General features: G+C 36.0%; 1 pseudogene; it reads left to right on the top strand.

Moving 5' to 3' along the window:
- Positions 1-11,984: 11,984 nt before the first annotated feature.
- The window catches only part of LOC144222977 (keratin, type II cytoskeletal 6A-like), a 26,378-nt pseudogene continuing 25,989 nt past the window's right edge, over positions 11,985-12,373 (top strand).

Below are 12,373 nucleotides of genomic sequence, written 5' to 3'. Positions count from 1 at the left end.
TGAAGGGCATGAATGGTAATGTCCATTGTATTACAGTTTGGACAGATTTTAGAGCCTTTTGTTGAAGAGGAGCCCCATTCAGGGTGGGCTGATTTGCAGGTAATAGCAGAAACGGGCTTAAGTAAGATTTGTAAATAAGGAATATGTTGCCTTGAACTAAAAAAAAAAAAAAAAAAAAAAGCCTAAAAGACATTGGGCTTGTTCTAGTATTGTGGGTGCTAAAGGGGTCAATAGCTATTTCTTGACAGTGTCCAGGCAGCCTTTGGATGACCAGATAATTTGAAGTATTTAACTGAGATGGTAGGAACTTGCACTATGTGTGGAGCAATGGCTCAATCCTCTGTTTTTGTGAGCTGCTTTCTATTTGCACGTCCTGAATGCACGTGTCCAGTGATGTCTTCAGAGGGGGGATTCATCAGTGTAATATCATACTTGTGCTTCTGTAGAAAGTCAGATGCACTTAAGATCTTGCCTGCAAAGATTGTGTGCAATGGCAGGGCTGTGGAGACATTCCCTGGGCATCTGAGTTAAAGATGTGTTGTCCCCCTTCAAGGGTGAAGACAAACTATGAATGAAAGGCCATGGGAATGGGTATTGAACAGAATATTGTTAGCCAAATCCATAAAAGCAAAGTCTTTACCAGTTGCTGATTGGGTAGAGTCAGCAATTCCATTAATATTGGGTAGGGGGCCTTAATGGGGGCGACAATGACATTAAGGTTATGGTAATCCACTATGGGATTTCTTTATTCTTTCCAACTTTAAAACCAAGCCAAATTGGGTTGTTGAATGGAGGAATAGTAAGCATAATCCCCCTTCTCTAAATAGATCCCATATAATGGGTTTCACTCTTTGAAAGACCATTTCTAATATACATTGGAACATATAGGGGAAGGTCTGTGGAGACCCATTTTGTCAAGTCAATGTGTAAGTGTCAATGGCTTAATTTAATTTTAGTCTGTTTGAATGTGCATGACCACTGTGAGATGTTTTAGGGAGCCATGGATGAAATTTAGGCAAGTCAGTATCTCTGATTAATTAAGGTGAGGTATGACTGCTCTCTATTTTGGTTTCATTAACTCTCCCATGATTACAGGGGTGCCTTGTTTAAATTTAGTGAGACTCCAGGCATAAATGTAATTTGACTTCCAGTATGGATTAAGGCCATGAAGATGTGCCAATTGGTGTATTTCAGATGTTAAAGTTAATTCAGAACCTATATGCTAGAGGCACAAAGCCAATCCATGCCCTGTTTAAAAAAATCATTTTGATACATAAATTCTCTTAGTAACTTTTGAATTTCCAATTGCATCAGATGTGTTTCAGTTCTTTGTTTCTTCCTTGTTTCCAGATTTCTTTCTTTCATTCCATTCTTTCTTTTATCTTCTATGTCTTTTCCTTTTCTTCTTTGTCTCTCCCTTCCTTCCTTGTTTCCTCCCCTCCCTCCTTTCTTCTTTCCCTTCCTATTCTCTGTCTTGCTCTTTTTCTTCACTGTGTTTATTTGATATACTTGTGGGAGAAGGATTTTTTTTCTACCTTGCTCATGTCTATAAATGTCTTTCTCCAGAGAGCCTTGAGTTGGTATCATCAGGGTTTGGGGGTTCTCTCATGGAAATAGTTGAGTTATAGTTGTGTCACAGCTATAACATATGTGTACCCCTATATATACCTAAGAAAGAGGATCTTTTTTTGGCAATAAAGGCATGGAAAGCAGTAGCAACATCAAAGGCATTTTGCAGGGTCCTAGTAAACTATCTGCCTTTCAGAGTCTGGCCTCAGTATGCCACACAGTAACTACTCTTTCTCCACATGAGTGACCACCTGATGGGACCATATATTGCACAGGTTATTGATCTTTCCCTTGAGCACTTCACAGAATGGAGACTAACACCTGCTTGAGACACACACTAATGATCACAGGGTAAGAGTCATTCCCTTAATCTTAGTGTCAGTCATTGTTAATGGGAGAATTGAGAACACAATTCAATATGAGACACACAGATAGGTCTTGACTGAGTGCATGACCTAATGCCATTTTAGGAGGTTCCTACTCCCATACTCCTATCTTTAAATGACAATTATTGAAACTTCTGCATAGGTCAGTTAAGTCTATAACAGATGCCCAGAACTCAGTAAATATAACATAAAGCAGTACAGCTCAAAGTGCAAGTTTGAAAACAAGCAGAAACACAACTCAAATAACCACTAGATAAAATGCAGTAGCTCAATGATGCATAGGAGCACATGTACCCCAATGCTCATAGCAGCACTCTCAACAATAGCTAAAACATGGAAAGAGCCTAAGTGTCCATCAACAGACGAATGGATCAGGAAGATGTGGTTTATCTATACCACGGACTACTACATGGCAATGAGAAAAAATGAAATCTGGCCACGTGTAGCAACATGGATGGACCTTGAGGGTGTTATGCTGAGCGAAATAAGTCAGGCAGAGGAGGACAAATACCATATGTTTGCACGTATAGGAGGATTAGGAGGAACTTAACGGAGGACCGTGGGGGAGAAGAAGGGGAGAAATAGTGGGGGAGTGGGAGAGAGACAAACCATGAAAGACTCTTGAATGCTGAGAACAAACTGAGGACTGATGGTTGTGGGTGGGGGGAAGGGGAGATGGGCATGGAGGGGGGCACTTGTGGGGATGAGCACTGGATATTATATGGAAACCAACTTGAGAATAAACTATTTGTAAAAAATAAATAAATAAAACTAAAGCAAAACAAAAAAATGCAGTAGCTCAAACTACATGCTTGCAAGTAGATGGCAGAGCTATATTACAAAACGCAAAGCAAGAAAAGAAGGACCTGAGTGGTAACAGTCATCATTTAGACATCCCGCTCACAGTACCAATTATTATAGCCACCCTACAGAGGCAGGATGGATCTCCACTCAAAATTTGATTCAACTATTGATACCGATGACAACACATATACACACCAAGATGGTATGAAAATATACTACTCACATAATGTGGCTTTCAGGGGGAGAGAAGAGAAGACTTCTTAAGCTGGTTCAAATACAGCTTGAGAGAGCCAGGAATGAAACTAGAGGTGAAATAATTCATTCAGAGGCAGATGTCTTATGATTTCACTCATATGTGAAATTTGAGAAACACAACAGATGAACAAAAGGGAAGAGAAGGAAAAATAAGATAAAAACAGAGATGGAGGCAAACCATAACAGACTCTTAAAAACAGAGAACAAACTGAGGGTTGCTGGAGGGGAGGTGGGTGAAAGGATGTGTTAAAGAGGTGATGGGCTCTAAGGAGGGCATTTTTGGGGATGAGCACTGGATTTCATATGTAAGAGATGAATCACTGGGTTCTACTCCTGAAGCCAAGACTACACAGTATGTTAACTAACTTGAGTTTAAGTAAAACAAACAAAAAACAAACTAATTTCAATGAAATTTCAGCTGGGATTTTGTGGGAATTGATAAACCTATTCTAAAATGTGTATGGAAATGAAAAAAAATCTAAAATAGTATTAAAAAAATCCTGAAAGAGACCAAAGTTCTTATAGTTCCAGATATTTAGACTTATAAAAATATACTAAGTAAGACTGTAATGTTGGAAAATGGACCAGTGGAACAATATATAGAATCTAGAGGCAAACCACATAGAGACTCACTTGATTTACAACAATGTTGCTACTGCAGTGCAATAGGGAAAGAATGGCTTTGCACAACAATGCTACAAGGTCAGCTGACTCTCCATGTGTCAAAAAAACATATCATGAGTCTTAATTCAGATCATAAACAAAATTCAATTTTAGCTGTATTTTATATGTATATATTTTTATANAGATGTGAAAGAGAAGACATTTATTTATTTATCTATTTATTTATATATAGAAAGAGAGAACACAAGCAGGGAGAGGGGCAAAGAGAGGAGGAGAGAATCTCAAGCAGACTCTGTGGCAGGGCTTGATCTCATGAACTGCAAGGTCATGACCTGAGGGGAAATCAAGACTCAGATGCTTAACCATCTCAGCCACCAGGCACCCCTATAATTTATTTAAAAGAAATAGAAATTTTCATGATGACCTGAGGATAAGCTAAATTTCTTAAACACCATATAAATTGCACACCTTAGGAAAAGTATAAGCTTTTACTCATAAAACAACATAAAAAGAGAAAAACAGAAAGCCACAAACCAGGAAAATATGTTTATATACATCTATCTATCTATCTATCTATCTATATCTCCAAGAAATTGCATTCAGAATGTACAAAGAGCTACAAAAGACTATGCTTCTTTTCAAGTGTACATGGGACATTCACAAAGCTAGGCCATATTTGGAGCCAGTTTCAAAAGATTGAACTTATAGAGGCTATGTTCTATAACTATGGTATACTAAATTAGAAATAAAAAAATAATTAAAAAATCTCAAAAATCCTAATTATTTGGACACCAGACCAAATACTTGTGACTAATCAATGAGTTACTTAAGACGGGGTGGTTTAAAGGAAAGGGTCTGAATTTTCATCATATTACCTACTGTCTGCCCCTTTATAAGAGAAATCCAGAGCAGCAGCCCAACCACCAGTGAGCATCTTTGTCTGTAGTTCAGTATGAGGGCAGATCTACTTCATAGGTAAGGTTGTAAGATTTAGCAAATAAAAATACATGATGTGCAGTTCAACTTGAATTTCAGATAAATGACAAATAATAATTAGTATAAGTATGTTCCATGCAACATTTGGGACATACTTACACAAAATTTGTTTGTTGTTTATGTGAAATTCAAATTTAACTGTATATCCTTTATTTTGTCTGGGTGGTCCACTCATAGATGACTGGAATAGTAATGCTGCTCTGAGTATCAAACCTGCTAGCATGTAGTTGGCCTCCATGGAACTGAGAACTCATCTGGCCTTTACTCAAGGGTGTAAAGGAGGCCTGTAAGTAATCTGCTCTCAGGGAATTTACTGTGTGGGGAGCTAGAACCAGAGTCTGAGCCTGGCTCTTTGGGAAGTTTCCATGTCAGCTTTTGGGATTTTGCAGCAAGTCTAGCATGGCAGTTACAAAGTTTTTTCTTCCACCATGCCCTTGTCCTCAAACTCTAGAGCTGCATAATAGAACAGTAAGGAGGTCACTGATATTCAGAAGTCTCCCCCAGCTCCAAAACTTCAGCCTAGCAATCTATTCAGCAGCCAGACCATTGCCCACCTGTGGACAACCATGAAATAAAGCTAGACTGCAATTTGATTCATGACCCAGGGGGACGGGTCTCTGCCATGACTTCAAATTAGCAAAATATTATTATAAAAAAGTTGGTTATTGTTGTTCTTGTGGAATTTTTCCTTGCATTTTATTATTTACCATATACATACAAGCCATGGTATGAAATGTCTTATTAGCCATATGCTAGAATAAGCTTCTTTAAACATAGCCTAAAAGATAGAAAGCCCATTTCTATCTAAAAGTCAAATTTATAACCATGAAACTGATTTCTGGGAATATTTGAATGAAACTATTCTTGCTTGTTAAAATTTGCTTAAAGGTTTGTGCTAAAAACGGTTTTTAGATATCTTACCACAAAAGGAGAATGTTCCCTGGACAGGGAACATAGCATGTTCCCATACTAATGTCATCGGTCAACATGAACCATCTTTCAATTTCATCTTTTAGTCAATGACACTGTAAAACAAAGTCTCTAACCAACCACTGCTTTGAGGTTTTACTAATTATTTTTAAGCTAGTACTGGATAGAAAAACCTGAAGTGCAACTAAATTGTTGAAGGCCAAGGGTGGATAAATTTGAGAGTTAAAAAACCTCAAGGGAGTTCAGTCTTTTACCTCTGGGAGTTCTATCAAGGGCAATGACTAGAATATAGCAACAAATATGGCAGATATTAATCCAACTATATCAGTAATCACTTTAAATGTTAATAATCTAAATACACCAATTAAAAGAGAGAGATTATCAGAATGTATCAAAACTAAAGACTCAGCTAAAGATTGACTTAAAGAAACTCACTTTAAAAATAAGGACATATATAGAGTAACAGTAAAGAGATGAGGGAAGATATACCATGCTAAAATGAATCAAAAGAAAATTGGAGTATTTGTATTAATTTCAGAAAGAGCAGACTTCATAGCAAGGAAAATAATTAGGGATAAAGAGGGGCATCACCTAATGATAAAGGGATAAATTCTCCAAGAAGATATAACAATCCTTAATGTGTATACACCCAATAAGAGAGCATCAAAATACATGAGGCAAAACCTGATAAATGGCAAGGAGAAACAGAGGAGTCTACTATTATAGCTGGAGGCTTCAACAATNGTGTTATGTGGAAACTAATTTGACAATAAACTATTAAAAAATAAAATAAAATAAAATACTATTGACATTTAAAAAAAACAAAAACAAAAAACAAAACAAAAAAACAAAAACAAAACAAAAAAAAATAAGGACATATATAGAGTAACAGTAAAGAGATGAGGGAAGATATACCATGCTAAAATGAATCAAAAGAAAATTGGAGTATTTGTATTAATTTCAGAAAGAGCAGACTTCATAGCAAGGAAAATAATTAGGGATAAAGAGGGGCATCACCTAATGATAAAGGGATAAATTCTCCAAGAAGATATAACAATCCTTAATGTGTATACACCCAATAAGAGAGCATCAAAATACATGAGGCAAAACCTGATAAATGGCAAGGAGAAACAGAGGACTCTACTATTATACCTGGAGGCTTCAACAACCCTCTACTATTGATCGACAGATCTAGTAGGCAGAAAATTAGTAAGGACATAATTTAACTCAACAGCACCATAAATAATATGGATATAATTGACATCTATCAAATACTCATCCAATAACAGCAGAATACACATTCTTCTCAAGCTTACATGGAACATTCAACAGGATAGAAAGAATAGAAATCATACAATCTATGCTCTCAAACCACAATGGAAGTAAATCAGAAATGAATGACAGAAAAAATAACTGAAAAAACTCAATTATGAGGAAATTAAACAACGCATTTATAAATATAAATATAACACATGAGTCAAAGAAGAAATATCAAGAGAAATTTTAAAATAATTTCAACTAAGTGAAAATAAAAATACAACTTATCAAAATCTGTGGGATGCTGCAAAAGCAGTGCTTAGAAAAAAATTTATAGAACTGAATGTACACATTAGAAAAGAAGAACCATCTAAAATTAATAATCTAAGCTTCTACCTTTGGAAAGTAAAAAAAGAAGAGCTAATTAATTCCAAAGTAAGCAGAAGAAAATAAATAATAAAAACTAGAGCAGAAACAAATAAAATAAAAGCAACAAATTAATAGAAAAAACTCAATGAAACCAAAATCTTGTTCTTTGAAAAGATCAATAAAATTAATATACCTCCAGCCAGGCTAACTAAGAAAAAAAAAACAAACAGAGAGAAGATACAAGTTACTAATATCATAAATAAATGACCAGACATCCCTATAGACCCGATGGATATTAAAAAGACAATAAAAGAATACCAAGAACAACTCTATGTCCACAAAGTTGATAACCTAGATGAAATGGACCAATTTCTTGAAAGACACAACCTGCCAAACTTCACATAAGAAGAAATAGACAATCTCAATAAGCCTCTACCTATTAAAGAAACTTAATCAATAATTCATAATCTTCCAAAATAAAAACATCAGGCCCAGATAGGTTCACTAGTGAATTCTATGAAATGTTTAAGGTAGAAATTATACCAATTCTCCACAATGTCTTCCAGCAGAAAGAAGCAGAAAGAATACTTCCTAACTCATTCTATGAGGCCAGCATTACCTTAATATCAAAACCAGACAAAGACATTACAAGAAAGGAAAACCATAAACCAAAATTTCTCATAAACATTAATTAAAAAATCCTCAGCAAAATATTAACAAATTGAATTATAACAAAAATTATTATAGACCATAACCAAGTGGGACTTATTCTGGGTATGTAAGGCTGGATCAATATCCAAAAATCAATGACAGTAATCCATCACATCAACAGGCTATAGAAGAAAATCACATGATAATATCAGTAGATGCAGCAAAAGCATTTGACAGAATCCTCCACATTTACGATTAAAAGTAGAGGGTAACTTCCTCAACTTGATAAAGAACATCTACAAAAATCTATAGCTAACATCACAGTTAATGTTGAGAAACTACAATCTTTTCCACTAAGATCAGGAACAAGACAAGGATGTCCCTTCTCACCACTCCTTTTCAATATTGCATTGGAGTTCCTAGCTAATGCAATAAGACAAGAAAAGGAAATAAAAGGTATACAGACTAGGAAGAAATGAAACTATCTTTGTCACAGAAAACTTAATTGTCTATTTAGAAAATCCAAATGAACTGACAAAAAAAATAATCCTGGAATTAATAAGTGATTACAGAAAGGCTGCAGGATATTCAGTTAATATATAAAGTCAATTGCTGTGCTATATACCATCAATGAATAATTGAAATTTGAAATTAAAAACTCAACTCCATTTACATTATCACCCCCAAAACTGAACTACATAAGCACAAATCTAACAAAATGTGTACAAGATCTATATGAGGAAAACTACAAAACTCTAATGAACAAAATCAAAGAAATAAATAAATGAAGAGACATTCTACATTCATGAATAGAAAGACTCAAAATTGTCAAGGTGTCAGTTCTTTCCACCTTAATCTATAGATGCAATGCAATCTCAATCAAAATCACAGCAAGTTATTTTTGGATACTGACCAACTGATTCTGAAGTTTACATGGAGAGGTAAAACAACTGGAGTTGTCAACATAATATTGAAGGAGAAAAACAAAGTTGGAGGACTGACACTACCCAACCTTAAGACTTACTATAAAGCTATGGTAATCAAGACCATGTGTTATTGGTGAAAGAATAGATAAATAGGTCAATAGAATAGAACTGAGAGCCCAGAAGTATACTTACACAAATAAAGTCAACAGGTCTTTGAAAAAGCAACAAAGGCAATACAATGGAGAGTCAGTCTTTTCCACAAATGCTAGTGGAACAACTGGACATCCACAAACAAAAAAGTGAATCTAAACATAGACCTTATATTTTCCCAAAAATTAACTGAAAATGCATCATAAACTTAAATGTAAAATGCAAAACTATAAAACCTTAAAAGATAACATAGGAGAAAATCTAGATGACCTTGGGTTTGGCAGTGACTTTTTAGATACAGCATCAAAAGCATGATTCATGAAAGAAAGAATTGATCAATTGAACTTCATTAAAATTAAAAACTTCTGCTGTGCAAAGACACTGTCAAGAGAATGAGAAGTCAAGCCACAGACTGAGAAAATATTTGCAAAAGACATATACAGTAAAAAAGATTGTTGTCTGAAATATAAAGAGCTCTTAAAACCCAGAAATAAGAAAACTAACAATCCAATTAGAAAATAGAACAAAGATCTTGGAAAGAAGATACACAGATGGTAAATAAGCATATGAAAAGATGCCCATATCATATGTCATTAAGGAAATGCAAGTTAAAACAATGAGATACCATCATGCACCTTTTAGAATAGTGAAAATCTAATACTCTGACAACACCAAATGCTGATGAGGATGCAGAGCAACAAGAATTCCATTTGTTGTCAAGGAGAATACAAAATGGTGCAGACATGTTGGAGACAGTTTGGTGGTTTCTTACAAAACTAAACATACTCTTACTATATTATTCAACAATCACCCTCTTCAGTATTTACTCAAATGAGCTGAAGAGTTAGTCCATACAGAAACCTGCACTTAATGTTTATAGCAGCATAGATTCATCAGCTGTAACAAATGTAGCCCTCTGGTGAAGGATGTTGATAGTGAGGGAGGCTAAGTCTGTGACGGCTCAGGGAGTATATGGGAACTCTCTGTACTTTCTGCTCAATTTTGCTGTGACCCTAAAACTGCTCTAAAACTTAAATGTATTTTTATGAATGGTACATTCATTTTGGAAAACTGAAGTACACTTACTGAGTGGGGCCAAGGAGTGGGGGATGGATGGGACATGTGAGATGTGCCTGGCTGGGCTGGCCATACATTTACTGTTGATGTAGCAATTCTATTTCTAGCCACTTATTTATGTAAAATGAAAACACATGTCCACACAAAGCCTCATGAGTATGTTCCGAACTGTTTTATAGGTGGTAGTAAACTGGAAATATTTTAGGAAGCTATCAGTCAGAATAGTTAAAGAAACTATGATATATTCATAAATGGCACATCACTCAGCAATAAAAAAGAATGAACTATTAATTAGCAATGAACTATAACAACAATCTGAATGAATCTCAAAACATTTTGCAGATTAAAAAATCCAGACACACACATATAAATGATATATAAATATATAAAATAATAACAAAGAAATATATGCATTTTTAAAGTGTATACTGTATGATTCCATTTGTATAAAGTTCTAAAATATATACATTAATCCAAGGTGGAAAAATCCAAAACGAGTGATTGCTTGGCACAGTGGGATTATAGGAAAAGGACACAAGGGAATGTCCTAGAATAATAGAAATGTTCTCTATCTTGATAGTGTGTGGATTATGGAAGTGCATGAATTTGTCAAACTTGATTGAACTCCACACTTAAGATGGGTGCATTTCACTATATGTAAATTATACCTCAATTAACTTAAAAACATTTTAAGAGAAAGTTCCCCCTTTAAGTTTTCTATAGAGAGATGGGAGAGAAAAAAGGGAATTGGGAATGGAATCTAGATTACCCAATCAACAGTTTCTGCTAGAGTCTAAGCATTCCTAGCCATAGTGAATGTTCTTCTTTGCCTACTTGGAAAAATCCAGGCTGTTTCTTGAAAGCAGCTGACAAAAGGGCAGAGTAAAATGGGAAGGAAGTTAAATTTATCAGATTCCCTTGGGGCTTCCTTTGCCTCAAAACTCCATGGATTTGTGCCAGAATATTGATGATCTGTCACTAATTCCTGGGCTTAAAGTGAGATTACAAAGGATTAACAGACAGATGTTGCCACTAAAAGCCAAAAAATCTCCGAGGAGAACATTTGAGGCATGTTTGCCTCTAGGATATTTACACTAAGAGTCAGATGATTTTGAGATGAGTGTTTTGACTAAGAATTACTCCAAATTATCCTGAATTGGGGATGAATTAATTATCCAGTGTATTCATCATTAACTAGACATTCCCCCTTCACTGATATATGATCCTGTCACTGTGTTCTCTGCAAAAATGTGTGTATAAAAATTGAGAAATGCAAGGGAAGTCCTACAGTTTCATGCATACTATATGTTCACAACATCCTAGTTACTAAGTAATACCATTTTGAAAGTCTCAGTACTGTGTGAACCTCTCTGTATATCATAGAAGGCTACATTTTCTACTCTAACTTTGCTACTACTGTCTTCAATCTTTACACATGTGGCTGCATATGTTTTTGTCATGGGTGCTCTATAGGGATGGGACTGGGTCTGTGGGATTCCCTCTGAACAGCATCATCCTGCATGGGGGCTTGTAGGATTAGGCATTTAGTCTTGAACTTTTGTTGGATTATGATGGCAGTCTCATCTGCCTGCTTTCTACACAGGGAGTCAGAAAGACAAGGCAAATCCTCTTGAGGCAGACTTTTCATGGGCTCAGTCTTCAGGGCTTCCCCCCTGCTTTCCTCCATCCTGGGAAAAATGCAAGGAGTACAAGTTAACCCCTGGGCCCTAGTACAAAGGCCTTCTTCATTCCATGGTGATCAGACAGCACCACGGAATTGAGGCTGTCCTGGCAGAAAGAAGAGGCTGGGTTCAGCAGCCTGCTGGGGAGGAGGCTGGCTGTCATCGGTGTTACTCACATTGCTTGCTTTAGTTTCTCTCACATAGTTGCATGAACTATCACCCTTTGTTTGAATCTTGTTATGAAGGTCTGGCCTTCTCCACCCTGCTGCTCTGGGAAATTATAACTCCCCTGAGCTCCATCATGGGACATGATTCAGGAATACTGGGGAGATTTCATTGAAGAAATCCATTCTCTAGCCATCCAGTGGGTCCCCATTGCCTATGAACATGGTGGGCAAATGAATCAAGTACAAACTTGACCTCTTGAGGGTGATGGGATGAGGAAAGAGTGAAATCAGAGATGGGCCTACCATAGGGTCCCTCCTCTCTAACTCGCCCACCTTACTGTCATAGGAGACTGCGGCAGCTCTCATGAATGTTTCTCTAGCTGATGTCACTCATGGTCAGGGTCACCAGAACTGGCTCCCGGAGCATCATTTCCTGGCAGGTAGTGATGAGAATTTTGGGAAAAAATTATTTCTATACGTTAGAGAGAAAAGAAAATTAATATAATATAATATAACATAATATAATATAA

The sequence above is a fragment of the Crocuta crocuta genome, unplaced genomic scaffold (genome assembly GCF_008692635.1).
Source record: "Crocuta crocuta isolate KB4526 unplaced genomic scaffold, BGI_CrCroc_1.0 scaffold30, whole genome shotgun sequence".
NCBI classification, from domain to species: Eukaryota; Metazoa; Chordata; class Mammalia; order Carnivora; family Hyaenidae; genus Crocuta; species Crocuta crocuta.
This window is presented reverse-complemented; position numbering and strand designations above follow the sequence as displayed.